This window comes from Psammomys obesus, unplaced genomic scaffold (assembly GCF_907164565.1).
Source record: "Psammomys obesus unplaced genomic scaffold, mPsaObe1.curated_primary_1811, whole genome shotgun sequence".
Taxonomy (NCBI): domain Eukaryota; kingdom Metazoa; phylum Chordata; class Mammalia; order Rodentia; family Muridae; genus Psammomys; species Psammomys obesus.
In genome coordinates, this window is record NW_026595406.1 from 12,457 (window position 1) to 40,398 (window position 27,942).

The window sequence follows — 27,942 nt, forward strand, 5'->3', positions numbered from 1 at the left end:
CTGTAACTTTTAGCGCAAGTAGAAGTGTTAATGAAGAATGTCTCATTCCAGGTAAGGCAGCTAAGAATTAACAAGGCCCAGCAGGGATCAGGAAATCTACTGAAATAATCCTTGGTCCTTGTGACTGGATCCTTAAATCCCATTTGTTTGGAGAAATAGCTATGCTAATGAAAAGCTTTCAGATGAATTAGCACTTGGCAACACATATTCTGTAGACAAACTAAGGCCCTAATAAAAGCCATGCCAATCTTGACTGAGAATTTATTTACACATTTTTTCAAGAAGTTTTAAAGCCAGAACTTGAAATCTGATTTTGAGAAAGATACTTAAGTAAATAATCCTAAGGTTGCTACAGGAAGGAAGGAGGGACTGGAAGCAGAGAGAGAGAGAGAGAGAGAGAGAGAGAGAGAGAGAGGGAGAGGGAAAGGGAAGGAAGGAGGGAGGGAGGCCCAGCTGCCCTCACAGGCACAGCAACACCATTCATATACTATCAAGTAAATAAGTCCAGGTGACCATTAAAACCACAACTTTACCTCTGAATTTCTTGGGTGGATTGTTAAGGTCCCCGGCTTCTGGCTGCACGACACAACGATCATCAACCAGGCTGTGAAAACAAAAACAAATAAATGCTGTATCAAACCAAGCCTTGGGAAATGAAGCCCTCAAAGGGCATTATGCAAAAACAGAGTATACCAAGGCTTTTCCTATGCAAAATTTAGACTGCCATATTCCTCTGCCAGGGAGCCCCCAGCATGGAGTGAAATAAACCTAACCCAAAGGACCACCACTCTGCTTCCGTGATATACATGTTACTGATTTTCTGCAGCTCCTTTTCCCAGAACCACATCTGTGAGAGATTTGCACACAGCATGCAATATTGCTGAATCTGAGACACAGCAAAGGGTCAGTGCATTCAGCTAAGAGTTGGTGAGGAGCCAACCTTGTGCCAGGGACTGAACCAAGTCTTGGGATGTGAGGACTAAAAAGAGCCAAGCCCCAGCCCTAAAGGAGCTCAAGGCTCAAGTGTAGAAGCCATAAAAGCAAACTAATAAGAATAGGTATAACCTAAGAAGAAAGAAAGAAGAGTCACGTGCCATCTGTGTCAGAGGCCTTCTGAAAGGCCATCTTCCTTCTTGGACAGAGGAAGATGTATCAGATGTATTGTTGAAAGAACTAAAAGAGGGATGGGAGGATGAGTAGTGGAGCATCTTTAGGTGGTAGGAACCAGTGCAAATGGACAGAAATGGGAAGGGCTTGGGACTTCAAAAGCTCAATGAAATTACAAATAAGTAATAGTCCCAGATTACGTAAAGATTAATAACTCGAGCTCTGACTTCATAGAAACTAATCTAACTTGCATAATTCTTTTTAGAAGAATCACTAAAAATGTATACTTATTATTGAACTTTTGAGTCACTGAGATACTATGAAGTTACATGACTTATCCAAGTTCCTAGAACTGAGAGAGCCAGCTCATTTCCCACATGACCATGGAACTTAGTCCCAGGTACCATGCTAGGATTTTTGGAACCTCTTCCATTAGCCTATGCTGCCTCCCAAATGCAAAGGACCATTAAATAATCAACTTTTACCTTTCCTGTTCTTTCCCCCAAAATTGCCCTTTGCCTCCTGAAGTCTGCCATTTTTCAAGGCCCTGATTCTAAGTGTCATTTCCTAAACTAAACTATACCCCACACAAGGCTTTCTTGACTAAAAACATTTTGCCTCTCCTCCTCCACTCTCCCAACCAAGCTCCATGGTAGCAATGGAACAGGCTCCCTGCTTTGTGGCTTATAAAATGCTCAAGGCTCAAGCTCAGTATTTGTCAAGTGAAGTGCATCAAAGTGTGAAGAGATCCTACCTTTTCCCCTCAAAACACAAGACCTCACTACACATCCATAAGAGTCACAGTGTACAGTGTGGTCAGTGGCCTGAAGTTTTTCTACAAAAATCAAGAGTATAATATGGACATATAAAATCTCTACCCTGGGCCCTTGTATTACAGTACAAGCCTAGTAAGGCCAGCAAAACTAACCCAATACTTAAAGGGGTAGGCTCAGAATCCAATGATGACATAATTCAGTGGTAGGAGTACTTACTATGTATCAGACACTGGATTTGGTCTCCACAGGACATACACAGTGCAAAATTGGACTAATGGTCAGGTTCCAGTAAGAGAAAGTAAATGGGCCTCATGGAGTAGACTATAGAGAACACTAAAGTACCATCTAATGGCATGATATGCCATTTCACTTTCCCCTTGTCTCAGAATTTCATCTATAAAGCCAAAGAACTGATTTCAATGATTCTCATCTCACGGAAGGTTTTGATACTTTCTGCTTCTAACTGTACCAATTCCAGGGCCCTGTCACAACCCCATCCTTCCTGGCCTAGCACAATGAAGCTCTCTGCTCCAGGAAGTGATCTCAGAACCTTTGTTCTTAACAAGCTCCAAAGCTGACTCAGGAACACACTGTAGGTTAATGTAGATCCACACACACATACAGACGCCTCGCAAGGTCCTGCTGAAATTCTAACATTCAGTGAGTTGAAAAGCCACTAAGAAGTAACCACCAACAGTCTATATAAACAGGACAGGGCTGGGGGCCAGACACCAAGTCCCACGGAGACTGATAGTTACTGACAGTCTCTGACTGATACTCCATGAATGTTAAACACATTCTGAGAATGGGGAGGAGGGGCCAAATTGAACTTTCCAAATCAATTTTTATGCAAGCTATTCTCGAAAATGTATGGGTAAATTCTGAAGTAAGACTCAGCACCAACGTTTGAAAAAAAAAAAAACATACATCCTAACTTTGTGAGGGAGTCATTGCACAGTGCTTGAGAAAAAGATTAAAGCAAAGAGCATGAATCCCTAAGAATGTTAAGAATGGAATACACTGATCATCTCAGCACTCAGAAAACTGATGCAGGAGGACTGAAAGTTCAAGGTCAGACTAGGCTCAAAACAATAATGTAATATAAAATAATGGATATCCCAGTGAAAGGAAAGACATAAAGGGAGGCTAATATTTAGGGGCTCAGTAAGGAATCAGCATCTGAGCCAGAATTAACTGTAAAATCAGAGACTCCAGAGGAAAAACAGGTATAGGAGGGCGCTGAGGTCTGACAAACACCCAGAAAGGCCATGAGCAGACAAAGAACCCAGAAAAAACTGCCCTACAAAGTCATGTGTTAGGACCCCTGGCCTTGGAGACCCAAGTCTTCTGAGAGATGAAACTTAGGCAGGTGACTGCACCTGCCTGAAGCACACAAGTGTCATTTTTATACACAATGATGATGATGGCAGTTATCAGCATGAAGAGGGATGCCTGAGAGTTAGGGGGATAATGGAGGCCCAGGACTTAGGACAGCCCCTGGCACACAGTGAACACCCACGGGTCTTAGAGAGCGCTTACCACTGCTGTATAGTATTGTAGTCAATGCTGAAAAATAAAAAAATAAAAATAAGGGTGAAAAATTTAACCACAGGGGATAAAAAGAGGAAGGGGAGAGCTAAGACGGCTGTCATCAGAGAGGCTGAAGTAGCAGAAAGCCTGCTTGCCCAAAGCCACAGAAGATAAACAGTTAAGGGTAAGCTCTACTGCGCAGAGACAGAGCCTAGGAAGAAGCTGTGACTAACTCCTGAAGCTAAACTCTCTAGAAGGAGAACACGGGTCTACCTGAGGTATAACTCTGTTATCTGAAATAATTTCCTTGTGGAGGGTGGGGTAACCTGAATGAGCGCTTAACAATACTCACCTCTGCACAAATACCAGAAAATAAGCACACTTCCAGTAATAGCCGTAATTACAACGGACATTCTGGCTGCTGTAAGAATGAGGTTTTTGGAAAATCTGTTGGCCTGCCTTCTGCCTCCATTTACTTGAGGCTAGGTCTTGCCAAAGTCAACAATGCCACCCAGGCCTAGCTACTCCTTCCTACACAAAGATGATAGCCCATTCCTAACTATTCTGGAATAGTCCTCATTCTACCTCTGTCTGCCTTTAGGGGCTACAATACTTTACACTTCCTCCCTTAGACAACAGGAGTAGAAGGGGAAAAGGAGAAAATAACTAGAGAGGCACACGATGGAATATACTGATATCCTTCAAAGCTGTGTGACGACTGATTGAAGGAACCACAAATGAACAAAAAAAATGATTTACGGAACTTGGTGCAATTTGAAACTTTCAAATGCACTGGGCTACTTAGTAGGAAAGGGTCTGCTTCAGAGAAGAACAATAAGCAAGGGAGCAGTAATGGTCTTTGCTCATAGTACACACAAGCTGCTGTATGAAAAGACAACCTAAAAAGCTTTTCTACAAAGCCAAAAAGCATTTCGTTGGATCTGTGTATATTAACCTTTGAATTTCTTCCCTATTCTTAAGCACTTTCTCTCTTACATAACAAGAGCAGATTATAACAAATTCAAAATTAATAGAGTCCTAACTAAAAAGGTTTTGTTCTTTCAAAAGTGACAGAAATGTTTCTGTGTAAAAAGGTTAAGTGACTAACACTAACACAGGATTTGTTAATTGTGATTTCAAGCAGACCTTGGAAAAGCCGCTTAACCTGATAACATTCTTATCTTACAAATCAGCTTTTAAGCAGATGTTCTGATGTCTTAAACAAACCAAGGCACATAAGGACTTCCAGGCTTACCCCAAGGTGCTGATAAATCCATTTGTAGATCCTTCCGCATACAGAGAACAAATGTCTCCAATATGTAGGAAACTAGACATTTTGTCAGACATGTCTTCGTTGAAAAATCCTAGACAAAGTAAAACATGCAACACTGTTAGCAGAAGAGAAATGATGAGGGAGAAAAAAAAAATGTCACTAAGATTTGGCTTGGCTCGATTTCCTCCAGTTGCGTTACTTAAAATTCAAATTTAAATAGGCGTTTGACAAGCAGGCAATTCCACAAGGCAACCGAGGACATATGTAACTACATTCTGTCCCGCATATTAAATTTCTGGATATTCCAATCACATTATCATCTGATTCTAACAAAGCCACACCCAAGTCAGGTTCAATGCTTTGGGACCCCTCAGTAATACTGACTGCCCAGACAGCAGGGAATCCAGCCAAGGACTCTGCTGTGATTAAGAAACTGGAAAGTTTGACTTATGACACATTAACATATTCAGAGTGGCTCAGGGAATGTTAAGTCAGAAGGAAACACCTGGTAAAAAACTTAGGACTGGCAAAGCCATGGGGCCTGGGTTGAGGAATCAAAGCAGCAAAATGACATTAATTAAAGGAAATCCAGAAACAAGTATCACAGTGCCTTTGAGGCCTTTTCAAAGGCCAGCAACAGAACACACTCCACACAAATGCTGGTTACATGTCTATCCTTCTCTACCAGGAAATATTCATGGATGTAGGAAGACCCTTGCTCAGGACCAAACCCTTCCTGATTTGGGCACTAATCAATAGTAAGATTCCCTGGCTGGGATACATGGTTAGTTAGAAGTAGTTAAAAAAAAAAAATATATATATATATGCCTACATTCCAGGAAATCTCTACAAAGCCCAGAAACTATTAAACACACACAAACATCAACAACAATAGTGAAGTGATTCCTAACAACATCTTTCACTAGAGCCATGAACAGTGAGAAACAGGAGCCAACTGCAAGCCGTTAAACTGACATTTAGCAAACAGACTCCCATGTGGGGAGCAGCATTGCTGGTGTGGACTGCCGAGTTTCCCAGTGTTTCCTCGGCGCCTGGTGTGGAGAGCCATCAAGTGCTGGGGTTTTCCTGTCAGCCCAGACTCCTCTAAACACCTTTCGTCCTCTACTGACTCAAATAAACCATGTACTCCACAAGGCCGCAAGAACTGTAATGATGTAGAGGGGTAAAGAGTCCTCTCTCCCTTTCAACTGTCCTCAGGGTTGCCAAGTTTTCCTCTGCAAACTTCTGGAAGCATTCTCCTCCCTCGGCTGGAATGCCAGATGCGGCAAGCAAACTAGTTGAGAGAAGCGCCTCCCCTGCCTCTGAGAAGTGACAGGAAAAGCTGCCCACTGCCCCCACAACTAGGTCACTTGAGGAGGGGCAAAGACTCACACATATTTATAGAAAAGTCAGCCACCAAGAATGTGACTCTCAGACAAAGCAACCCCCATCTGCAGTTCTGGAGGAAGAACACCCAAAGAGCATGTAGAGGGGCAATATGCCAGCAACTGCTCTCTAGAATCCTGTCAATCATGTTGCTATTTCTTCCTAAGGATGTTATATCTACAGCCGAACCAATGTTTAGAATAACATGCATAAAAGAGACACCAATGGAATGCCCCCCCCCCCAAAAAAAAATCACTTTATGGCCTTCCATTTAAAAGCTTTATCATAAAGGGCCAGAAAGTTAGTATACTGCTGCGACCGATATTTTCTTCCTTTTGAAAAAAGAAAGGGTTTTAAGATAGCATCGTATGTCTGATGTAGCCCAGGTTGGCCTTGAACTCAAGATCTTATTGACACAGACTCTCTCTGGTGCTGAGATTAAAGCATGGACACCATAGCTGGGTCACTGCTAGGCACTGTCTGTATGCTGGGCTCTACTTCTTTGCCATGTCCTCCACCCAAAAATGTGTATATTTTCAGTGAAAAGGCGGGAGACCATGTATACTAAAAGCCCAAGATGATCGTTTTGCTTCCTTGGCATTAAGGAACTGAACCCAGGATTCTGATATGCTAGGCAAGTGCTCTGTTGTGTAGCTAGCTATAGCCCATCTGCAGGACTGATTATTAGAAAACAGTATCTGTTTGAATTCTGAGTCAGACTAAATTTGTGTTTGTACATACTGGCCTCCTAAAGGACCAATGGGGAGTTGTTGGATGCAGGAGGGCAGGAATATACTTAGGCAAGACAACCAGGGCTTAACCAGAGTGACTAAAGCTCTCCTCCCAGGCTTTTGACTCCAATGAAGACCGAGCCAGAAAGCAGCAGTATGATGCTGTCCTTCAAATCTGCATCATCTTCTGGGGTATATCTTACAGTAAGGGAAGATTTCCCTTACTATAAAGCAGCAGATAATACAGTTCTGCAGTGGCAAAGCATGACATAACCAGTAAGGCCTGCAAGCTGACAATCACAATAGGTTCCCAGACTGCACTGGACACTAAGAGTCTACATTAGTTCTATTTGTCCCATCCAGGTTCTAACTAGACACCACCCTGCTTAGCGTCTGAGACCCCGGGAGATGAAACAGTTTCTGAGTACTATGGTCCTCCACTGCCCCACTGCCAAGTTAACAGCTAACACCTATCGAGGACTAACATTCACTGTGCTGAAAAGGTAGCAATCGCTCTTTCCGAATCCTCCAGATAATGTGGCCTGGCGTGAGATGGGCATCACCGCTGTTGCCCTACGTTGTTGGAGAAACTGAGCAACAGAAAGGTTCACATGTTCGTCACAGTTAATTAACAAAGCAGGAGGCACAAAGTTATACGAGTCTCCTGAATTCCGAAGTGGACTTTCCCATCAACAGTAACCCCACGACACAGGCGAAAAGGCTGACTGTTTTTATTCTCTGGGTAATAATGGAGAACTGGTTTTTTTTTGTTTGTTTGTTTGTTTGTTTGTTTTTAAATTTATTTTATATATTCTGCTCTCATATAATACATCCTAACCACAGCCCTCCTCCCTCTACATTTTTTTTCTTTATGAACAATTCTAATTCATTTTTCCCTACTGCCGAATTCCTCATTTTTCTTCCTTAGCCATTTAACACTTTTGTGAAGTCAGAAGAAAGGTTAGGCTTATTCTTTCTTACCCATGTGCTTATTAAGTAGACAAGATAATTGAACAAATAACCTTTTGCCATGGTTTATATTTCCCCCAAAACAGAGGCCAGTACACCCCCCCGACAGTTAATGATCCTCAACTGGGCACTATGCCAAAGGTCCCAATTTAAAAAAAACCTTAAGGATCCTTGGGTTGGATTCTTCGCCTGGGGCATCAGGCAGTGATTCCCTCCTTGGGCAAGATTTGAGCAAGATCTGAGCAGGCAAACAGCTTCCATGTATGGGTGGGAACCTCTGGGTCTCCCCTGGTCTGCCTGTAATGGGCCAGCGATAGTAGAGAGCTAGGAGCAGAGACCCTGAAGCAATTATCAGTTGTATCCGTCCTGAAAGGGAAAACTCAGGCCAGCAGAGCCAAAATAACAGGCTGGAGGGAAGAGGTGGGAAGTGGGCCTGGCAACAATCTTCAGGAAGACTTCCTGTTGTTTATAAGCTGGGTGGGAGGCCACTTCTTTATCTGATTGTGGACCGTTTGTGCCTGAAAGCTTCTACCAGATGCACTTAAGGCTTCTAGTGTCCCTCATACACAATGACCCAGTCAGTATGGAAAAACAAAGCAGGTACCAACCTGCCATGGTACCGTGTCATAACTGTGAAACTTCCAATACTATAAGGACACCCAGGGCTCCATGCCAACAGCTCTACAAAACAGGCTCAGCTGTCAGCCTAAGAGTCCATCCCAGCTCTCTGCACATAAGATATTGCTATATAAGCCTACCATTGTTTCTCAGCCTATGCAGACCTCTGTATGCATCTCCATACTGGGAACCCACTTCAGAGACATGTCAGAGGAAAGGAGGGGATCATGCACGCAAAGTGGCTGAGACAGCAGATGACATTCTTTCCGTGTTCACTGCTAGCTATTTTTATATTGTGCAGTTAAGAGATAAAAAATAATTCTGGCAAAATCTAAGGTTTCAACCTCCATAAAGAAAGAGAAGAAGAAAAAAAAAAAAAAGATCTTCTGTATGAAAACCCCGGCTAGGCATTGTAACAAATGACCCCTGTAAGACCCACGATGATGTAGTTTACTTTAGGGAAAGATAATTATCTTCCCTGATCCCTCTACTGGGAAAAGGCTGAACAATACAGAGCAACTCTCAGCTCCCAATAATGAAGCATGCAGGCCTTTCTGAAGACACAGAATACACAATGGCACGAACCACTGACTAAGCATATCATGCCATCTCTTGTTCCTTGCTGGAATCCCGCAAAACGCCTCCTCTGGAAAGTCTCAGCTACCGCTTAAACACGCAGCACTGCTAGAAAAATGACTGCTGTCCCCACAGGGAGCCAGTCCCTTCCCAAAACTTGTCCTTCTCACCTGTCCTCTTAAGTCTCAATGGCCTCTAAATCTGTGACTGCTGAGAAGCGTCTCCTACACAAACGTTTACCACTCTCCTTCCACCCCCATACAGTATGGTCTCAAGAGCTCACCTCACTGGAAGATAGGCAAAGGGCTGAAGGCTCAAGGTACCTGCAATGAACCCACGTTCTGCCATTTACTCAGTAGAGGAATGCAGAGCTTCCCTAAGCCTTGCTGTCCCCAGATATACACTAGGTCATCATGAGGCCTGGGTCCGTGACTTTGGTAAGCACCAACAAAGGCCCTTGCATAAAGCAGTGTTGCCATCTCCATGACCTGTAAGGGCCACTATTTATCACCCGCCCCAACTGACTGCTGGCTGATGATCCTGTCAGAACAGGGTTCTTGAAGAGTAGCCGGGCCAGAGCAGTGGGGCATGAACATGGCTTCCCTGAGAGGTGCTTGTGACACCGGGACCACAGCAGCCGGATGGAGCTCCCACGATCTGTGTCCAAGCATCTCACTGCCCAAGCAATGGGTAAAGAAAAGGGATATCTGACTTCACTCCTAAGGAAGGAGCAAGTACAAACAACCAAACACAGAGATCTGCTCTGAGAATAAATGCCGAAGGGGATGGCACTCACTGTCCACGTTGCTCTCTGCCTCTCAGATATTTTCCCTGGGTCTTCTCATGTGCTCTGCTTGTTCCTTTATAAAACCGTATCACTGGCAACAGCTTCTAGGCTCCTGCTCCTTGCTGCCCATAGCAGCCTCATAAGCTGTAAGGCATTCACAGTCACCTGCCTGACCCACCCCTTCAGCTCTAGTGAAGGCAAGCCCTTCCAATCTCAGTTCAGTTATTATTCCTACCAGGCCATCACTGGAGGAAGGCAAATGCTTCCTTAACTTGTATAAACTCTGCCAGGGAGACTGCTCCTTCTCAGCCTGCATCTCTGTTACAAGGCCGTGTCTATTTGTGTGATGCTTGTCTGACACCTTTGAGGGATGGGCAATTCTAGAGCTCTGCTTTCTACGCAACTGCGTCTCCAACACCAATGCCTTGCAGACGGTGGGTGTTCAGAAAATGTTTGTCAAATAAAAGACTGAAGAGGTTGGCTTGAACAGTGAGTCTCCATGATTTTAAACTTCAATATCACTGAAGCCTTCATTTCTTTTAACCATTTCTTTTCACCAGATTCTCAACCAGTATCATCCTTTTCCCCCCATTTGCCTTTACGTGTATGTCTGTGGTGTGTGCTTGTGTACACGTTTGCATATGCGGGGCACATATGCATGTGTGTGCATATCCATAGCAGGGCTAAGGCTGATGTCAGAAGTCATCCTCAACCCCAGCATCTTTCATTCAAAATCAGCGCTTTCCAACATGTCTAGTCTCACTACCAGGGATCTTCCGCCTCCATCTTTGAAGGCTGCAATTACAGGCCAGGTAGCTATGCGGTCTCCAGAAATATGAAATGTGCTCTGTACCTTTCCATGGCAAGCACACTAACCCCCAATCCCAAATATTCTTTTTTTTTATTTTTTATTTCTATGTATGTAAGCGTGTGTGACTGCTTGTCCATATATGTGCTACATACACTTAATAAGTACCCTTAGTCCTAGAACCCTCCAGGACTGAGGTACTGGCAGTCATGAGCTGCCTTACAGGTGCTAGGGTCCTCTGACAATCAGCAAGTGCTCTAACCACAGGGCCATACCTCCAGCCCTAAGTTTCATTTCTTAACTAGACTCTTGAAAGGGTCTAACCTTCTGACATTTAAATTCATGGTTGGCATCTCTAATAAAATTCACACCCCTAAACTATGCAATTAAGCTATACCAAAAGCAAAACTGAAAAGAAAAAAAAAAAAAAAAAAACACGTTTTAAGTAAATTCACGAGATTGTGTTGCTATCTTCAGGCAAATGTTGGGTATGGGTTCAACTCACCTAGAAGTCTCTTCATCTTTCTAAAGCCATGGGCTTCCCGTCTAATCTATTCTGAATGCACAGAGCATAATCTTTTAGAAATATCAACCAGAGCCTTTCTCAGGATGTTCCAAAATTAGGGCTAGGTGCAGCATGCATACCTATGATCTCAGCTATTTATAAGGCTCAAACAGGAGGGCTGCTTGAGCAAAGGCTTTTCAAGACAGCCTGTACAGCAGAGACCCTACCTCAAAAAAAAATAAAATAAAATAGAAAGAATAAAAAGAAAATATCCAAAATCTTCTCCAGTCCTTTTTGCCCTTCCTCCCTCAACCTGACAACTACAGTGAACAAATTCCCAAGATTTCCCAGAGTCCTTACTGCCTGTGGCACTCATTTCCCTCCCCCACACTGCTTATCTGCCTAAATCCCACACCTCTGCAACCCCACTATTAATAAGCACTGTCTGCTCCGAACCCGGAGTTATATGCATCCACAGTTCCCTTGAATGCACTGCGCTGCCCTCCTGGACCCACCGTCACTGACTGCCCATCACTTGTCTGCTCTCTGACTTATTTTCTCTACACTGCAAACTCACAAGGGAAGGGCCACTGCAGCCCAGCACCTGGGACATGACGAACAGCCACACTGAGATCCCATGTCACCAAGATCCCATAGTATCTGTGACCAAAGTTACCTCCTGATACTACTTGGGATGGTTATTTTCTAAGGCTAATTAAAGCTAAGTTTATAAACTCTTGGGTCAGTGATACATAGAACTTAGTTCTAGTGGCCCTTTTTAGATTTCGATGGGAAATAAAGAAGAAACAAACTTCTTTTATTCTAAGACAGCTCCTCTAAGCCTATCCCTGTTGACCTCCACTATGTATTTCAAAAATGGCTTAGGAGGAGGTTGGAGATTTAGCTCAGTGGTAGAGTGCTTGTCTAGCAAGTGGTAGGCCCTGGGTTCAGTCTTTGGCTCTGGGGGGGAAAAAAATGGCTTAAGAATACTGACAAGAGAATATGCTTAGAAACACAAACTCAAACACTCACACACTCTGGCTCTATGTCCTTAAGCAACAGACCTAGCTTCTCTGAACCAGAGCTCCTCTGCATGTAAAATAAGGTGGAAGGAGGAAGTTAATTCTTTGCAACTTTCAGTATTATTACGGGGCATAAACCAAACAATCCACATACTACCTGGCTCTTGAGTGTTCATTCTTGTCTCCTGAGCAAAACTGAAACAGAAACGCTGACTTCAACCTTTTCATTCACCTCTGCCTTTAACTTGTGATTCCTCTACCTGAAATACATTTCTTACTTGGTTGATACAGCTAAGAAAAAATACTGGAAAAAACACAGGCCCAGAGATATTTAAATCCTCTGCAAGCCCATGGGGCGCCTGTTGTCAGTACAGTGTGTCCCAGGTACCCAAATTCACACCACCCAGAGAGCCAACCCACAACTCCACTCCCCCTCTCCCTCTTCTTCCCACATCAAACCAGAGGCCCTGCTGGGAAGGGGGATGGTAGAGATCTCTTCAAAGGGCTGATAATTTAATTATTTAAAACCTCTCCTACTTTGCTGTAAAAACAGGCTGAAGCACAGCCTCACTGAAAAAGAACTATGTTCATTTAATTTTAAGCAGCTCCAGAAAGGTTTAAATTTCGTTTTCTAAAAGCTCTGATTGTGGTAAAAAAAAAAAAAAAAAAAAAAAAAAAAAAACTTATTAATTATCATTTTCCATCTATTATATCTCCTGCATACACTTAAATAATAGCACTTACATTCCTTTTTCTTAAAAAAAAAATTTTTTATCATTCGCCTACACACACAACTCAGAATTTAAAAGTTAGGAACTCCTCAAACTGAGTCTAAATTAGAACACTTTCAATTAACTGAGAAGTCACCAGAATACCAAAGCTGTTGTCTATCACGGGATTCTCACCAGTGGACAGGATGCTCAAGGAAGACAAGAGCCAACTTAGCACCAGACTGTGGGCTTCAAAACCACAGGTTCAAGCCTGGGCTTTAGAGCGAACATCAGGCCAGCTTAGGCTACACACTGAGTTCTAGCTCTGTGCCTAGGCTACAGGAAAAGGCCTACTTTCAAAACAAGAAGGAAGAAAAAAAAAAAAAACTTATTTGCACATTTGTGCCAAGAATAGCAAGCATTCTCTGTGTTACGGTGAAGGCACTGGCTATCTTCACTGGCTATGGGAGCTGAACAGTTCCCTTTCAGTAACGGGGGAAGACAAAGTCCACTGACAATCTGACCTTAAATGGGGCCTAAGTCTCCCAAGCACACCATTCATTTCCGGGTGACCAAACCCCTCACAGATGCTTTGATGCCTAACTACCTTCACAGTAACAAACAACCTGCATGCCTCAGAGACACACAAACTATTCCCCAGAAGTCTGAACTGTAACAACGCTAACAGCTCAGCAGGCCAGTGTATCATCAACAGCATCCACCCTTGATCCCTCTAACTGTAATTGCAGCAGAGCGTGACAGCCATAAAACCTTGGTATACTAGCCACTGGACTTCTTGTTCCCACTGCTGGGGATGGAACTCTGTGTGTGACCTAGGCATGTTAGGCAAGCACCTTAGCAGTGAGCTACATTTCCAACAAAGATAACCTAACTTCCATAAGAATACTTACTATGTAGCCAAAATCTGCAAGAAGAGCCCAACACAGATTGTGGAGTAGCAGCTGACAAGAGTTTTGTTTTCTTTTGTTTCAAGCTACTATTCTCAGTCCCGGAATGACCCCTCCCACCGCACAGCTTCTAGGCTGTTTGCTATGTTGCTTCTTAGAAACTTAATAAGATAAGCATTAGCCCCCTCCAAGTTCTCAGAACAATTTTGTTTGGCTAAGACTGCTGAAATGCATGGCCCTGCACTTCTTCCTGAAAAAGAAGAAATGATACAGGCCCCAGCCTTAGAGATGTTGGGTTGCATCCTGCTACCAAAGCCTTCAGCCTTTCCTTCTTTAAGAAGCTCTGTCTCTTTGCCCAGTCTCTTGTGAGTACATATGAGTAACTCACAAGCTTCAAGATGTGACATCACAACAGACTGGAGGGCAATGCAGATGTATGCTCTGTAACTCTTCCATCCAACTAGGCCTTAAAGCAATCTACAAAACTATGCACCAATACCATGCCTCATTTTAAATATACATGTATCTCTAGATAGATAGATGTGTATCTATAAAAAATATATCACATATATATATTAAGATAGCACCTCAATACACAAAGCTAACTAGGCTCAAACTCACTGTGTAGACCATAGTGGCCTCAAACTCAACAGAGATCTGCCTGTCAGCTTCTGGAGTGCTGGGATTAAAGGAATGCTCTATCATACCCAGCTATCTTGTTAAATTTTGCTTTGTTTTGTCCTAGAGGATATTATCATCTTATCATTTGGAAAAAAAATCTTACTATACTCATTTTAAAATGTTTTTAATATGATAAATATAAGCAACTATATCTCATTTCAAAAATGGAAGTGTTTGGAGTTTCCTGACAGTTTTTAAGCATGTAAAGAAACCCTGGGACCCAAGAATTTGAAACCAATATTGAGATGAACTGCTCTTTGATTGGCACTAACTGTGACTCAACCTAAAAAACACCCATATCCTAACATTTAACACACATTAGGATCTTGTCCTGAAGACACACACACACATCCAAAACAGTTGAGACCCTTGTCTTAACACAAACATTCTAACGCAGAGATTTAGAACCGGCCTAGGATGTAGATCAATGGGAGAGTACCTGCCTGGTATTCACAAAACCCTGGATTACATGCACAACAGCCTCCCAAAAAAGAGTAGGAATTAAAACTGGGTGATAGAATCGGGCAGTAGCTTAAGTTTGACTGTTTAGAAAAACCAGATGAGACATTTAGTCTGAGATATGAAAGTGAAGACAAAGGCAATCATAGGGAAAGGGGTAGGAGTCAGGCAGAAGAGCACTGTGGAAAGAAAAAGTGCTGACACAAACACAAAGGCCCTAAAAGCAGGAAAGAGCCCAGGCTGGTTCAAAAACAGCAGGCCATAAAGTATGCAACTCTAATGGGGAGATAGAAGAATGGAGCGAGGCCCCAGGGACTTTTTTGTTGTTGTTGTTTTAGGTACATGTGTTCTTTAACTGTCCAGGCCCACTCTTGCCTCTACTCAGAGGAACCTTGATGAAGTTAATTACTGTCCTACAGCTTCCTCTTCTGTAAGGTGAGATGTGGATTCAATGAAAACAAAGAAAAAAGGAAAAGCATACGTGCTTAGCACATAGCAAAGAGAACCGGGGAGACATTCCTGGTCTCTATACTTTCTAATCCTGTACTTTCTAATCTGCTGTTTGCTTACAGGCTTCATAGAGTAAGTTGAGGATAAGCCCTTCCCAAGCAACTTCAAATGATGAATTTAGGAACGAGACACAATGCAAGTTACACATATAAAAGCATGCCAGTACCAACGCCAGCAGAATATTCTCCATGCCATTCCTAATAAAACCAAAGGTACTATGCACAGAGGAGGGGGGAGGATGCTTGCATAGCTCTTATGCCGCACAGCAAAACCAACAAGTTCTTGCCAAAGTCCTCATTTAAAAATAATACATGAAAAGATCTGTCTAAAATTAGGTAGGTAGAGATGGGCTTTCTGCGAGAAGACACATCTAAAGCATCTGGAATACAAGAGGGTCTCTCAAAACTGAGGTCAAGGACCAATACAAAAAGACACCATGTCACGTTTGGCCTCCAGTTGGGCAGAGTTAGGCAAGCCATGAGGTCTTTCTGAGGGAAGAGAAAGGAATGCCCCAAGAAGGAAGGGTGGCTGGCATGTGATCAATCTCCTGGCCAGAGGCCAAGGAAACTGTTCAGAGAAACAAAAGTCTCCTTACCCTGTCCTCACCGGGGTACATATTAGGTAATATGGTTGCAAACCCAGGGCACAGAAAGCCCGACACATTTATGTTTGACTCTCCCAAGACAGAGGAAAAGATTTCCTTTACAACAGTATGTTTCTGTTTCTTGGCTCTCTCGGGATTAATTTCTGACCTTCGTATGGCAAAGATGCTGGATGCAATTTGTGCTGTGAAAGTAGGATGAGCCTCAGAATAGTTTTGAGCTGGATACAATGCCATCCCAGCCTCACCACACATTCACACATAGGCCACTGTCATGTCCCCATCAGAAACCATCCTTGGAAATACCACATTCCAGCCACCATGTAATTTATTCTGTTATAAAAACCACCGCTCAGGACATAGAAAATTGTATTCAAATGCTTTCATTTTCAGCCTGTCCCAAAGGAAGTGAATATCTCAGTTCCAAGGCCCTTTAAGATGATCCCAGAAACAGTCACTCTAAATCTGAAGCTCAGAGCAACTGTCTAGTTTAAATGATGCCTTTTAGGGCTAGGGCTGCACGTCAGTGGTGAAGAGCTTGCCTACCATGTACAAAATCCCTGGATTCCATCTCCAGCAAGCTTCCCCTCAGGTAGTTCACACACAAATCTACTTGGACTTACACACACACCTGCTGAACAATCTACCCTGGAAACAAGTACACCTTCTACAAAGAGATAGTCTTCAAGAAAGATGCAGTACTGGTATCTGTTCTTACGTCCCTTCAAGACTGTGGTAAGGGAAAGCAGCCACAAGCTCGAAATTGGCCAATTAAAGTACTGGAGAATTTGTGGCTATAAGCATCGAGCCAACAGTCCTCATTCAATATGGGGAAAAGCCAACCAGTCAACTCAACTATCTGGTGATTTCATGGAGGTCATACAGCCTATGAGATGCCAATGCCAGACCACAGAGCTTCAAATACCAGGACCAGCACTTGTGAGAGGAGAGACAGAGTGTTTATTTGGGTAAGAAGTTGAAGTGGAGCCAGACAAATGGTTTAGCAAGTAAGCCATTTCCATGTCAGCTGAAGACGGCAGCCTAAGTTAGATCCCCGGGAAAAGAGAATGGATTGCTCCAAGTTCTCCTCTGATCTCCACACATGTGCCATGGCATGTACACACACATGCAGATGTGAAAAATATAAACGTGACTTAGACGTTTTTTAAGTTAGGTTGGCCCCAGCCTCAGAAGAAAAGTCCTCTGCCTGCCTAGCCTCAACCATTAAAACAGGTTAAGTCAGTTCATAGGAAAGATGAGTTTCACTGGATCTGGAAACCTACTCAAAGCACAGGTTTCCTCAATCCTGGAATGGCTGACATTTGGAGAAGTTCTTCGTGATAGAGACATTTTCCTCAGCACCACAGCGCAATGAATCTCAACCCAGGCCTCTGCCTTGGATGCTAACAGCACCCCACCTCAAGACCCACAGGTGTGACAAGCAAAAAAAAAAAAGTCTCCTGACAAGGCCAAATGATCCCTCCTGGCTGAAACCCATCCCAGTCCTAGGAACAGGTCCTTTTTTTTTTTTTTTTAATCTCATATTTTCCCCCAGTATGCTTATGCAATTTGGTGGCAACGACCCAAAGCAGGTGTTTTCGGTGGGGAAGGAGAGTATATGTGTGCATATGTGTGCAGAGGCCTCAGGAGCCTCCACACTGCTGGGTGTTTTTTGGTTTTCTGCTTGTTTGTTTTCAGGAGAAGTGCTCTTACTTTGATCTGGGGGGGTTTCTGATCAAGTCAAGCTGGCTAGTGACTTCAGGGATCTGTCACCCACTCCCCAGCATAGGGCTCACAAGCCTGTAGCAGCACACCTGGTTTTGTTGTGGCTCTGGGGATTGAACTCAGGTCTTCCAGCTTGCATAGCAAGCACTTTACTGACTGAGATGTCTCCAGGCCCAACCTGACCCCCAGCACCCATTTTTATACCTTGTCTACAGAACAGGAAACAGACACACAGATGTTCCATATTTTGTTGATATCCAAGAAGCAGTAGGCAGGAGCGTGGCTCGGGACCACCCATCCTGTGGGTGCAACCCACACCACAGCAAGTTTGTTTCACTACCCTGTTCTTACTTTCACTCTCATACCATCACTAGCAATTCCCCAAGCTGCGTGTCCTCTAGAGAGCCATAGTGAGCAACAGCCCAAAACCCTCCCAAAAGAGCAGCTTAGTGCATTTCTACGTGTTTGTCACACCTCTCTCCACACCAAAAGGGTTTTCCAAAGCAATGGGAAAATTCAGAAAAAGACTTAATCAGTAGAGAGGTACACAACATTAGTTTCTTCTGAGAAATAACCTTTGACAATGTGCTAGGTAGTCTTGAGGGTCATGGAAAAAACAAAACAAAACCACACAAAGAAAACAGAAATTAAGAAACAGAGCGTTTCAAATGACTGGTGTCAAGTAAAAGAAAAAGCTGCTCAGAAGGAGAAGAATTTGGGCAAGATCCTAATAGGAGGACTTGACAATGTGAAAAAGAGTGTTGAAGTGCCCAGTGGGCAGAACATAATACACACACACAACACAAAGCAAATAAGCAAACGCCCCTACGTATTTTTCTATTCAGAAATAGATGTGGAATGCTTTTCAGCTGCCTTTACAAAACAAAAATTATTCCCCAGACAAGGCTCCTCCCCAGTGCAAATGAACCAGGCCACTTGGAGGCTGGGGCTATTTCCTAGGCTCAGACTTTTCTGATGAGAACGTTATACCCAGCAGTGCAGAAGTTCTATGATGACAGAAGTCCTCAAACTTCCTAAAACATCACTTCCCCCAGGTGTCTAAGGACACAGCTTGAAAACGTAGCTGTACTTGTTCCTCCGTGGGACTACATGAACCCTACACTCACAGGTAGCCTGCGGTCTCTTCCTGCCTCTGGGTCCACAGCCATAAAAGCATCCTCAAGTGTAAACACAGCTCTCCTTTTTTTGGTCAGAATTCTGCCTGGTGAGTTAGCCTATCTTTCCATTTGCCTGAAAAGGAGAAGGCTGCCATGGATATGAACAAAGGTGAGCTTCAAAAGGTGAGAATTAGCCATGAAAACACAGGAACTATAAAAAGACCACTGCTAACAGGGCTGGGCAGGCATCCTTTAGGACAGACTAACTCAAGCATCAAGAGGTACACATCACCTGAGGGTCTTACTAAGTGTCAGCTGATCTAGTAGTTCCAGGTGGGACCTGAGAGGACAATTGCTAACAAGTTCCCAGGCGATGCCAAATGCTGATCCATAAACCACAAGTAAACAGTGTTTCTCAAACTTTTGGCTGAATCCAAACAGCAAGAGAAATGCTCAACTTGACAACACATGTGTTCTCTTATGTCCTTCTGGGTGGGGGAGGGTGGTTGTTGCAGTGAAATCATGGGTCATTTCTGTCATTGTTGCTTTAGTGCTGGGGCACTTCATGCACAATGAGCACACACTCTCCCTCTAAGCTATTCTCACAGACCAGTCTCAGGACAGGTTAAGCCAGGATAATCCATAATCCAAAATGCTCAAAATTTCGTAACTTCTTGAATGCTGACATGACACCACAAAGAAAATTCCACACCATAAAACTGCTTCCATGCACAAAACCACTGGAGTAGTATCTAAGATTTTCTTCAGGCTACATGTATAAGATACATAGAACGCAAGTGAGCTTGAGTGTTTAGGCTTAAGATCCATTCCCAAGATACCTCCATCTTACATCACTGTAAAAGACATGGATGTCTTCTATTTGTCCAACTTCACTGTAGAAGTTGAGCAAGGGGGGGCTGAAGAGATGGCTCAGTGGTTAAGGGTACGGTCTGCTCTTCCAGAGGTCCTGAGTTCAATTCTCAGCAACCACATGGTGGCTCACAACCATCTATCCTGGGATCTAATGTCCTCTCCTGGCATGCAGGTATACATGCAGATAGAGCACTCATATGCATAAAATAATTAATTTTTTAAAACAAGTTGAGCAACGGTCCCAAATTTGACTTCCCCATCCCTAGGTGAGGTGCCACTAAGGAGTGGGAAAAGCATTTTTGTTTATCCAGGAATACAATGGAAGTCAGACTTTTTTTTTCAGTTCAGATTATTTTCAGAATCCTTTGAGATAAACAAAGACATATCAAATACATTGTGGAAATGCTGTCATTAAGAAACATTTAGGTAAGCCAGGTGTAATGGTGAACACCTTTAATCCCAGTACTTAAGAGGCTGAGGCAGGAGGATCTCTGTGAGTTAAAGGCCAGACTGGTCTACAAAGTGAGTCCCAGGACAGCCAGAGCTATATAGTGAGACACTGTCTAAAAAAAAAAAAAAAAGGAAGGAAGGAAGGTAGATTCAGGTATTAAGTTTTCATTGTTTTTATTTCTGTTTTATCACCTACAAGATGAGGGCAACAATGTTCATGTGGTCCTAACAAAGGTCTCTCAATGTCATTCCCTCTCAAAAGAGCAAGGGCTTCCTGATGAAAAGAGTAATTCATAGTCTAGGACGAGAAATACAAAAGATAAACCTGTAACATCTGGTCACACAGAAAGGAAGAAAACTATGGGAACTTTCAAGGTTTTATCAAAAGTTTCAGGAACCAACTTGAACTCTCTCACAGACATCAATAACTACAAGGCTGGGGACAGTGACACACAACTATAATTCTAGCACTCAGGAGACTGAGGCAGGAGGATCACCAAGTTGAGGCATCCCTGGGCTATACAGGGAAACCCTGTCACAAAATAAGAACAGGAGGGGGCTGAGGGGGGAGAGAAAGAGGAGGAAAAGTAACTACATGAAGAAAGACATACAAAGTTTGCTTAAATCACAATGGCACTTTTAAAGAATATCGTATGAAAGGATGCCCAAAATACTGACCAATATTTTGAAATGGATAGTGCTGTGGCCCCAAGGATTTGCCAAATTGATTTGGCAAAAAATAGTCAAATGAAAATTAAAAAAAAAGAATTTGACTTGGACTGAGCCTCTACAGCTTACTTCCAAAATAGGGTCTACTGTAGGTTGCTGAGTTAACAGTCACAGCTTCTATGCACTGAATGCCAGTAGAACCCCCTCCCCGGCACCTGCAGAGGAGAGCACGAGGTGCTGCAAGTAATGTGTGCGGACGCAGACGGAACAAGATTGGCCATGAGTTAACAATGGCTGAAGGCAGAGCACGATGAACAAAGTGGGTTCCGTGTGTTAAGCTACTGTTGGGGCTGGAGAGATGGTGCAGGGGCTAAGAGCACTTGCTGTTTTTCAGAAGACCCAAGTTCGGTTCCCAGCACCTACACTGTGCAGCTCACAACGGCTTGTCAACTCCAGTTCCATTAAATCCAGCACCCTTTTCTAGCCCTTGCAGCACCATAACACCAACTGCTGGCTTACCTTTGAAATCTTCTATGCTAAAAGTTTTCCTTATAAGCAAAGAGGACTGAGGAGATAGCTCAAAATACTTGTTATGCAAGCATGAGCACCTTAGTTCACTCTCTAGAAATCACATATTTAAAAAAACAACCAAAAAAAAAAAAAAAAACAGAAGAGAGTACCTCAGCACACAGCAACAAGTACCCACTTCACAGGATTAGGTCATCCTGAACCAATGAGAAATGTTATACTCACATAAGAAGATTGGTTAGTGGGCTTTTCTTCTGTAATAAGATAGTTCACATGTGAACTGTGTTTCAACTGTCATTTCATTTTCTTCAAAGGACAAAATACACCAATTGAGAACATCTGCACTGTGCACTAGGGAAGAACTCTAAGGATCAAGTACTTTTGTACTCTACTCATTTCATACATGTCATAAGTTAAGTAAAATCCCTTTGGGGAAGCTGGAGAGATGGCTCAGCAGTTACGAGCCTTTGCTCCTCTTATAGGGGACTGGGGTTTTGGTGCCACCACCTACATGGCGGGACACAACCGCCTGAAACTGCAGTTCAGGGGATCCAGCACCTGTTCTGGCCTCTGAGGGCACCAGGCATGCATGCAGCACACTGAAATAAACTCAGGCAAAAACACTCACACACATAAGATTAAAACAAATACTCTTTTTTTTTTCTTTTTCCTTATTTAGTATTTTCTTTACTTAGTATTCAATACTCAATCATTGTTAGCTTTTTTTTGTAATTTTTATTTTTTTATATTAATCACAGGTTATTTACTTTGTATCCCAGCTGTAGCCCCCTCCCTCACAATTATCCTTTAAAAAAAAAATCTCATCAGAGGGACAAACCTTTGGAAAATGAAAAATACAGGTGTCTTCTCACTAGCAAGAAAAGAGACTCAACTATCTGCCCACAAAAGGAAAGACAGCAAATGGAAGGGGCTGGGACCATGAGACTTAAAAACATATCTAATTTTTACACACGGTGAAAAGCCTGGAATCTGAGTCTGGGATGGCTGAAACAGACTTACTGTTTTGCTGTGTGGCTTGTCCTTTGCTTCCTAGGGTTTGACAATGAACATGTAATCTTTGTAGTGATGCAGCTAGGGGTTTTAGTTCTGCCCCTGTGAAGGTGTCTCCTTCCGGTTTTCAAGGAGAATCACTAACATGGAGCCTCTCATAACCAAGGATGATGAAACAGCGCTCATCATCAGGCCATCCCCCAGGCGTGACAACTGATGGACAGCAGGGTAGCGACAGTGGAAAAGGCTGCAGGAAACCCAGGCCCACCAGATTGTTTTTAGGGTTTGCTGAGCAAAGCAAAGGCAGGTTCTACTCCTCAGCAGAGAAGATACCTTTCTTACTTACATGAACTTCAATGCCAGGAAATGTCACATGACAAAGCAGCCTGGAAATCTAGGTCTCCCTCATGCCCCCTGTATCAAGTTTCCATCTGGTATGCGGTCTTGCCAGCCTGGCCAGTCTCTTTAGAAAGCACAGTAGAGTTCAGTAATGCTGAAAACCACACTGAGGACCCTGTCAGGGATCAGAAATCCTCAGAACTGCTGACCTGCAAAAGCTGGCTTTAGCCACTGGACCTTGACTACCCTCCCACCTCAAGCTTCACCCCTGCACCCAACCTGCAGCCATTCCAGACTCCTAGCTCTGCCTCCAACATGCCCCACCTCTTTCCACCTCAGGGCCTTTGCACTTTCTACTCTGGACTCCTGGAACAGCACCATAGCTATCTGGCTCACTTCCTTCAGAGCTCTGCTTAAATGTTGCCACAGTAAAGAACTCCCAAACCCTAATATACTCTTAACACCCTCAAGCTTTTGGGGTTTTTTTGTTTTTGTTTTTTTTTTTAATTTGGATAAAACCTATGTAAAAATGTACCAACATTATCATTATCCAGAACTTTTTAATCTTTACAAAAGAAAAATCGGTGTCCATTAATCCAGCTTCCCCTTTCTTTAGCCCCTGAAACTTGACCTGTCTATAGTCTGGCCCTATACATCCAGCTACTCATATGGGACATTATACTATGAGAATCATATAGGCCAACTGATGGTTGGCTTGTTTCAGTCAGCATGATGTTTTTACGGTTTGAATACACAGTGAAAAGAGTTTCTTCCTTTTCTGGGCTGAATAATAGTTCACTGAACACATAATCAGAGCTTTGTTTTAAATTCATACATTAATAGATACTTTGGGGGTTTCATTTTAACCTTTTCACTAATGTTAGTGAGGCAACTTTCAACATAAAACTGCTTAAGTTCTTGCTTTAACATTTTTAGATAGCTACAAATGGAAACGTCAAATCATAGAATAATCTGTTTCGTATTTTCAGGAGCTACCATACAGTTCTATCTCAGAGCTATCTCCCTGCCTCTTGCATTCCCACTAATGATACACAGGCTTTCAGTCTCTTCGTATCTTGCCCATACTTGTTATTCTCTGTTCATACTATCCTAACCTGATTTTTCTCCACAACACTTAGCTCTTGCCATGCCATAATCCTTGTTTACATTGATTGCCTCCCATTAGACGTAAACCCCTGAGGAACCATTGCTCATTGCTATACCTCAAGCACCTAGAACACAGTTGGCACACAGCAGATACTCAAGAAATCTGCTGAATAAGCAACACAGAACACCTGAATCCTAACAGTTTTAACAGGGGTGAAAAGTCTGTTGGGTACCACACCAACTGCCTTCAACTATGCCCAGCCTAGGGAATCTCCTGGCTTAACAGGGAATGGCTTCAGGAGTTTGCTCAGCTCATTCTTCATTAGCAATCATCTCAGAACTACAGACACTATGACAAGTAGAGGGAGTCACAAAAGCAATGTCATTCATACCGTTGACTTCAATCCTAATCACATTCATCAAACTTCAACAGCCAAAAAAAAAAAATATTAGCTAACACAACTGCATGCAATTCTAGTTATCAGAGAGCTGCAAGTGCGATGCATTTTATTTTAAAAGACCAAACCAATAGCAGACAAGACAGGACACTGTCCTTGTGTAGAGTCCTTAATTAGAAGTACCGAAGGACAGCTTGACCTAGAAACCTAACTTTAAAAGGCCTGCTTTTATTTTGGTGGATTTTTTTTTTTCTGTTGTTCTTGTTTGGTATCTGTTGTGTTTCATTTGGTTTGTTTTTAAAAAAACAAATGCTTGTATTAAAAAAAAAAAGTTGAGCAGAAATTCCATGAGATGATTATTAGCTAAAAAGCCATGTGATTTTTTTTTTCCTCAAGTCAGTTCCTTGCACACCACTGAATGAGTTCCAGAGTGTCCCACTCCCATCCCCACCTCCATACTGTAGTGTTTTGACTTTGAGGGCAAAGTCAACATACCTTTCTTGTGACACTAACCTAATTCTCTTCTAAGCAACCACTGCACCTCACCTTCTTCAAGGAAGACTAGCAAAAGGAACCACCTTGTTTGAATGGGCGATAATGCCCCAGTGACGTTCATGGATCTCAATGAAAAGGCCAGAGTGATTCATTTGGAACATAAAGGACTCTCCCTGCTTGCTTAGAAGGAAATCTTGATAGGATTTTCTGTTCCCATTTGATTTAGTCAAAAAGCAGATTGTACTTTCAATGCATGCGCTCACACGTACACATCCACACAACTGACAGAAACGAATAATTAAAAAAAAATGAAAAAGAAATGAAGAAAAACACTGCGTACAACTAGCTACCAGGCAAATCAGAGGCCACAGGACAAGCCACCAACATTCCACAGATTGAACTGACACAGGTTAAGCTCTCCAATTATCCAGGTAGAGACACACCTGACTCTTTCAACTGGCTCAGGTGCCTTGATGCGAATGACCAAGATAGAGTTCAAATATGAGAGAGGCCTAGTGCTGCACAAAAGACACTAGGTTTCCTTTGGTTTTCCTTAACTGTCCTGATTCAAGCTCTCAACCTAAGGCTTTCCAAGGCCCAACATTAAATCCACCTCCAAATATCTACATTCTTATATCCCTGCCAGTGGCTATATCATTTCCTTCATACATCATCAAAGTATAGCGAGTGCATCACTGGTGGGACACAAAGAGTTAATGCAGTAAGAGTAACGTGTGTACCATTTTTTTCCTAGTATGTCTCTTCCCAGCCCCCCATAAATTTAAACACATTGGTACACATTACTGCCTGGGTTGCCAAGTGACTTCACTCTGTATCTCGGTTTCTTTACACATATCTAAGGCCTTCTGTGATATACAGCTGTGCACCTGGCTTACTACAACTTAATGGGATGGTCTCATTGTCAGGCAAAAGACAGAGAAGAGTCTGTGGACCAGTTAACCTTGTCTGTAACATACTCCAAGAAGAGGGCTGACCCCTATCTTTGGTCAACCCAGACATTAGTCTGCAGAAGTACTGGCCTTGCCATCCAAATGCTTCTCGCTCCACCAACACTCCTGAGGATCTTATCAACAGGAAACAAAAGCATTATACTACCATAACGAAGTATCTGGCTTTTATTCCCTAATTAGAAAAGCCCAAAGATTGTAGCCCAGGGAACAGCTAAATATTTAGGACATTAAAGAAGTTACCAAGAACCAGCTGCCCACAGCTCCCCCACCCGTATTAACCTGTTGTTTACTCAATTCCCAAACATTTCAGAAGAGAAAACTTGATGGACAAACCTGCAACCATAGGAGCGTCTGTGCACCTACAGAGGCTTTATTTTCTAGAAATGGGGTATGGCGATTTTAGGGGTTAAAAAATATAGGAGCCACTATATCGACAGAGAACTGCTGCCCTCGTTTCCTCATCTAGGAACAGGTACCAAAACAAGAGAAGCACTCTGGGTTCCTTGACGTTCAGGTGGCTCCACTCAAATCCTGGAAGCGCCTGTGGTAGCCTTTAAGCTCCTACTTCCCTCTATAGAGTTCTCATTCTTTCGATTTGTCACTTTCATTTCTTGCAATCCAGCCCACTCTGATTACGTCCACGGCAGAAAAGAACAAAGTGACAGTTTGTGAAAGGGGGGGGGGGGGGGGGGGGAGGGAAGATTTCACTTTTGCTTAAGGATCTTGGCTGATGAAAAGTTCTGCATGCTTTAGAATTTAAATAATGAGTGTGCCACTCTGGCCGGTAAGGGTCTTTATAGTGGCTTTTACTGCATTTTGTTGTCTGCCCTCCACCCCAACTCAGCCCATAAACATTCAGGCTGCTTTAATTCTGAGCCACCTTCAAAAGTGGCTGTCACTCGATCTTTACTCACCAAAGACCGTGACCAACTTTGACCACGGTTTCCCTTCCCTACTTCACTATGGCTGCTACAAGAGGACTGAGAAAATGCTTAGTACAAAAACCCATTCTTGACTATAGGCTTCCACACTCACCTGACCCAGGTCAGGCACTCTGTAGCCAACGTACACCGAGCCAAGGATGCGAATCCTGCTCCCTTGTAGTCAGCTCCTAAATATTTACGAAGAAAGAAGACTGAGTGAGGACCTCGACAGGGTCTATTAGAAATCTTCCCAAACCCAAGTTTCGACTTTTTTAACCTCCCACTTCCTACAGATCACGCTCCCACCTCCAAATTTAGTAGCCAAGTCGGGAGCAATCTCTTGCTCCCAGATAACAGCAAAGCCAGCATGCTTATTTCCCGTCCCTAGCTGACCAGAAAGATCAGGGACGGAGAAACTTCGAACACTCCGGAGATGGAACTAGGGGAGGTGTTGAGATCCCAAAGCACTTGTTTCCCCGCGTGGAGGCCAGGGATGTGAACCCGGCATCCTCATTGGGCACGAGCTCGGTCCATGCTTCTGCCCTCACCGCTCCCCCCTTTCTCCGGTTTTCTTCCTTTTTTTAAAACCCTCCCCACGGGGGCCCCCACGCATGCATTATCCTACCAGCCATGCAGCGCAACAGGGCTAGCTACATTTTTAGAAAGATTATTTCCTTGAGCAAACTCATATGACACCCCCTCAACTAACCCCCAAAGAGGGGGAAAAAAAAACTATTTCCTGCAGCCACTCCAGCCGTTTCCAACTTGGGGAAATGCCATTCAGAACGGGGAAGGAGGTTGAAGCCGGTCAGCAAAGTCGAGGACATTTGGGATTGCTTAAACCTGAAAAAAACAGACCTCCTTCCAAAACTGCTCGCAGGGGAAAAAAAAAAAAAAGCCCCAAAATACACTCCAAGAGCATGCAAAGCCACCAAAAACTCCCAGAGATCAGAGGAAAAACTTCTGCGCACGGGAGCCAGTGCCAACTCCCCGCGCCCTCTGCCCGGCCCCAGCAGCTACCTTGGTGACCGGGGAGCCACGCCGGTTTGGGGGATCAGGACCAGGAGAGGGGTTAGCAGCCGCTGGGCAATCCCATGTCCGCGAAGAGGGAGCTCGTTCCGTTAGGATGAGAGCAGAACACCCACACCTCCTCTCGGCGTGCGCTTTCTCTCTCTCCACCCCCTGCCTCCTCCTCCTCCACCACCACCTCCTCCTCCTCTCCTCCCACCCCGGCAGGCTTGAGGAAACGCTTCAGCAGAACATCCACATGGTTACTGCACTTTGAAGCGGCACCCGGGCGCTTATATAGGCCGGGAAGCTCCCTGGGCAATGTAGTCCTAGTCCCAGGTCATTCTGGTGCCTGGGGCAGCTGAGAAGG

At 43.5% G+C, this 27,942-nt stretch overlaps 1 long non-coding RNA gene across 1 annotated transcript; it reads right to left on the reverse strand.

The window, feature by feature from the left end:
- Positions 1-533: 533 nt before the first annotated feature.
- On the reverse strand, positions 534-27,818 carry LOC129685735 (uncharacterized). Its single transcript, XR_008721526.1, has 4 exons — positions 27,585-27,818; positions 26,677-26,752; positions 4,669-4,777; positions 534-604 (listed from the first exon to the last, which is right to left on the reverse strand). It is a non-coding gene; the product is annotated as an uncharacterized LOC129685735 (long non-coding RNA).
- Between the last annotated feature and the right edge of the window lie 124 nt (positions 27,819-27,942).